This window comes from Nanorana parkeri, unplaced genomic scaffold (genome assembly GCF_000935625.1).
Source record: "Nanorana parkeri isolate BGI_ZX_2015 unplaced genomic scaffold, ASM93562v1 scaffold317, whole genome shotgun sequence".
In the NCBI taxonomy this organism is placed as follows: domain Eukaryota; kingdom Metazoa; phylum Chordata; class Amphibia; order Anura; family Dicroglossidae; genus Nanorana; species Nanorana parkeri.
This window is the reverse complement of record NW_017306585.1, coordinates 1,387,996-1,392,898: the sequence shown is the minus strand read 5'-3', so window position 1 is coordinate 1,392,898 and position 4,903 is coordinate 1,387,996. Positions and strand designations below refer to the sequence as shown.

General features: G+C 40.0%; 1 protein-coding gene across 3 annotated transcripts in view; it reads left to right on the top strand.

Moving 5' to 3' along the window:
• The window catches only part of GRB10 (growth factor receptor bound protein 10), a 70,302-nt gene that overhangs the window by 25,965 nt on the left and 39,434 nt on the right, over positions 1 to 4,903 (top strand). The gene's annotated exons all lie outside the window — the stretch shown is intronic.

Here is a 4,903-nt window from a genome sequence, read left to right as displayed (position 1 = left end):
GGGGGGGGACGTCAATATCAAGGAAAATTCATGGAAGTTTCAAGGAAAGAAACATTAAACCATCTCTGCCTTCTTCGGTTTACCAATGTGTACAGTTGAAATGCAGCTCTGGATAGTAGATATTTCATAGTCTCCAGTTGCCTATTCTAGCAGCAGTTTTTACTAAAATAGTTACATAACACAAGTAGCGATAGTATTAAAGGGCCTACGGCAGTATAAAACCCTCCCTACACATTAATGTACCAGTTTATTGTGTATGATTGTACAGATATCTTAAAACAGATACCTAGAAACTGACAAACCATGTTTCCATAAATGCTGTGTAGAGACCAAACATCAGGTCACGTCAATCCCTGACACCTGGCTGTTTAGAATGTAGGTAGTGTTAACTAGCGGTCCACACATCAAACTGATTTGACTGTTTTTAATAGCTCATTCAGATCAAAGGAAAATTGTGCTACTTTTTTATATTTAAAAAAAAAAAAGGAAAGGTATGATGGTCTTCGGTAAAGTTGTACTGTTTCAGGTATATTCAAATTGTCCCATAGCTTGGGAAATTAGTCAAATGGAAATCTAATTTACTGAAAAGTACTTTTTTTTTTTTTACTGTTGGTTTCCGAATGGAATTGGGGAGTGAACAAATTTTAACCCAGCAAGAGAATACTCCCAAATATAAAATTTGGGTCGCCTTCTAGAAGAAAAATAGCCTCCTTCCCTTTCAGTCTCGACAGTCTGCTTTTCTTACTCTGTTATACTTGAACTTGAACTTTTTTTTTTATTTTTATGCTAAATACCTACCTCCCAACAAAGTTGACTGAAAACACAAAGCGCACAGCTTTGTGTTTCCCAACAACAACATGGTAAATGTACCATGTTGTTGTTGGGAAAGGGGAAAATGCCTGGTATTGGTGAGTGGAAGAATACCTGGAGTCTGGGCAGGGACTATCTGTGTAGGAGTCATGTTTTTACCCTAGGATCAACTGGTACTTTTTTTTTTAGGCCAGGCACGTTTTTGAAGTTGCAGAAAACTAGTGCACCACATCTAAGGACTTATAAGTGGAAATATATTTTCTTGAATTGCAATTTATAAGGTAATAGGTGCAAATAGAATGTGCATCAGTTCTCTAAACTCCAGGCTCCTTTGATATCCCTTCCACAACTTTGCATTGTCAAAGATTCCTGCAATGTGACAGATGCCAGCATGCTCCACCCTTCTGTTCTGGGCCTGCCACAAGCTCTGTATCCCTATGCTCTGCTCCCTGCTTACTGAGCTGATCATTAAGCAAAAGACTAACCTTGCATCCTTATTACCATAAACCCACCATTGATCCAGAGGAAGGGAACTAATGCTTTATAATCTTTCAGAATGTTTTTGTGAAAAGCAGTGGGGTAACGCTGGACTGAACTTCTACAAAATTATTTTTCATAAATATAAGCATTAATGAGATTTTTCACATTGAGAAACCTATCTAGGCCTTTTGCCTCAAGTGTATGTACAGCCAAAATTGTTTCAATTTCTGAAAAGGCAGCAGGAAGTGAGATTTCTTCCTAGGGCTCATTCACACTACTGCAGTGCCACATTGGGTTGTATAACCGTGCCATTTCGGTATTCATTCCCTTTATTATTTCACTGCATGCTTCCCAGTTCCGCAACCTTTTTTGTGATATAGTGCCATAAACTGAATTGCAGATTCAAGATGTTTGTTGGTCCCTTTTTAGGTAGTAGTCGTACACAAGCATTAATCTATGAATGCTAAAAACAAAAACAGGACAATTCAACTAAAATATAAGGAGCATTGATGTGCAAAGTGTGATAACCCATAAAGGACAAGGTTTCTTGATACTGTAGTAAAGGTTGTAATAGACATTAGATTAGTTTTCCGATCTGGCCTTGGCACTGTCTGAGGCAGAGCCCGATAGCCCAAATGATCATTCTTTGGAGACCAAATCATGCAGGTTGGAAGACCTTTTCTGATTGTTGCATTTCCCCAGTGACTGGAGTAGATCTGGCAGTATAGAAAACTTTATCTAAATGCTGTGCACATTAAATTCCTCGTTATGTGGCATCCATGGGGATCGGTAGGTGCTGGATAACTAATTTAGGGTTGCTCAAGAGTGAATGGTAAACTCTTTCAGCGCCCCCCTCCCCTTCATGTATTAGTGAGTCAGGGTACCAGCAATAAAATAGGGTTTTGTTTTCTCTTTTTTTGGGTTTTTTTGCCCGTTGCTTGAATGCTGGATAATGGGGAGTTTGTTGTATTTCCAGTGAATGGAAGATCTGTGCAAGGCTTCCTTTGCCTCCTCAATTGCCCTAAACTCAAATTTTATTGTTGCTAGGGTCAGCTGAATTGACCTATGCACAGTAGATCAATGTTCTGATATTTTTATTGGCCAGTTAAAACAGATTAGACAGAAGGTAGTGGTATTATGAGCCATAGATTGTGCTAGTGATGTTAGTGAGTTTTGAGGTCTATTAATAGACTAAACTTTCAGTTCAGATAAAATAGCTGTGCTAAAATGGCAGTTTGAGAAATGTTTTTAATGGCATAGGAATGTTTTAATAACCGTTTGCAAAAATGGCTCCACATCTGAGTCCTTTTAATGCAGTTATAATTTGACCATATTGATTACCTACTTGAAGATCAGGGTGTTAAAAACCTGCCCATGCCATTTTGCAGTATTCAGCACTGCAGTACTTTGACATTCAGTCATGCAACGCTGTACTGAAATGAATTTTATACCTTTCTTTGGGGGCAGATGGAACCTTTTTTTTTGTGGTATGTAATCACCACTGGGGTTTTTTTTTTTTTAACTATAACAACAAAAAAGTAATTTTTTTAATGGTTTTCACTATGTTGTGTTTATGAAACGCTTCTTATCCCAATTTTTTGGTAAAATGTAAGCTAGGGTCACGTCGGGTAAATGGAGACCAAACATGTCGAGCCTTAAAATTGTGCACACCTGTGAAATTGCAAAAAGCTACCATACTTAAAATTGGCCACAGGCAGTGCATTAAGGTTTTACTGCTCATCAGTTTAGTGTTAATGGTGACTGATGGTCCTGTCCTAAAATTATTGCTCACGCTCAAACTTTTGTACACACTAACAGTAACACAATGGGTGCAATCGTCTTCGCATGTAGGTGTACAAGACGCATGTTTGCCTTTGTATGTGGGGGCAGGGGACTTTACTTTTTTTACACTTAATTGTATTGCCATCACATATGGGGCTAAGAAGCCCGCTATGTGATGGCCAATTTACATCCACATCTCTTTATGGAGTCACCAGGGGTCTCAGAGACCCCTAATGTCACCTAGGCACCCCAAAAGAAACTGATCTGCTTTACCAGCTTCTTCCCGGCTTCTGTAGCTCAGAATGACAGCTGAATGCGGAAGTGATACATCACTATCTGCATTCACAGAATGGAGAAGAGATCGGAGGGGGATTGTGTACTGAGCTCCGGTGATGGAGCCGCTGTGGCAGTCCTGGCCTGGGGTTCAAAGGCTACATCTATCCTAAGCATGACTTGCCAAAGAACAATATCTGTATTTGCTGATCTAACCAAGGAGTACATTTATGTATAGCTTTTATATTTTTAATTCTTATGTGAGTAAAATAGTAAAAAAATGAACTTGTAAACCTGTCGCCTACAGGCACAGATTTTCTGGTAAAATACCTTGAAAATACCTGCACAGCTAAAACGGATGATTTGCTTCTTTGAAAAGCACATGTTGCTTGGAACTGTATGCAGAATATATTGCTATAATGCTTGACTTGAATTTAACACAAATCTAAATTATTCACTATTTGATCAAGTTGGATCAATATTAGTATTTTGCCAGCCACATACATCTGGAGTGGCCAGATTATTATGACCACCCCATCGGTACTTCGTTGGGCCACCTTTTGCCTTCAATAATGCGGTGCTTCTTCTTGGCATTGACTCCACGAGATGTTGAAAGGTGATGCGAGGAATCTACACCATGTCTGATGAATAGCACTGTCCAGTTCTGTGAGATTTTGATGGTTGTGGAACCAGCTGCCTGATGGCTTTCAATTTTGTCCCACAAATGCTCAATTGTATTGATCTGGCCACCAAAGCAAGGTAAAGTCTCCCTCATGTTCTTGAAACCACTCCTGCACAATACGAGCACCGTGGCATGGCGCATTGTCTTGTTGGAAGAAGCTATCTCTATTGGGATACGCCATCAACATGATAGGATGAACTTGATCAGCAACGATACTTTGGTGTGTTGTGCTATTCAGACGTTGTTCCACACGAATTAAAGGGCCCAAATCATGCCAGAAAAACATGCCCCAAACTATAACACTGCCCCCACCAGCTTGAAGGGTTGTAGTCATGCATGTGGGGTGCATGCTTTCATGCTGTTTCCGACAAATTCTCACTCTGCCATCTGCATGATGCAACTGGAAACGTGATTCATCGGACCACATTACTTTTTTTTCCAATGCTCGACTGTCCAATCCTTGTGTTCCTGTGCGAATTGGAGACGTTTTATCTTAACTGCAGACAGCAAAGGTGTTCGAACAGACCTTCAGCTTCCATATCCCATACGATGCACTGTAAGGCGAACAGTGCGTTCAGAGATCATTTGAGTGGATCCCTAATTAAGATCTGCAGTAATTTGATGCACTGTTGCCCTTCTGTTTTCTTGTACAAGTCTTGCCACTCTCCGTTCTAGTCGCTGACAGCCACAATTTGCACGTTCAGACCCAGATTTTTGGCTGACAGTCCAGTCTTTAAACACTTTAACAACAACTGCTCTTGAACATTAAGGAATTCTGCTGTTTTGCTGATACTCGCTCCATGTCTCGCGCCAACAATCATCCCACGTTCAAAGGCTGTTAAATCGCATTGTTTACCCATATCTTCAAAAAAAAAA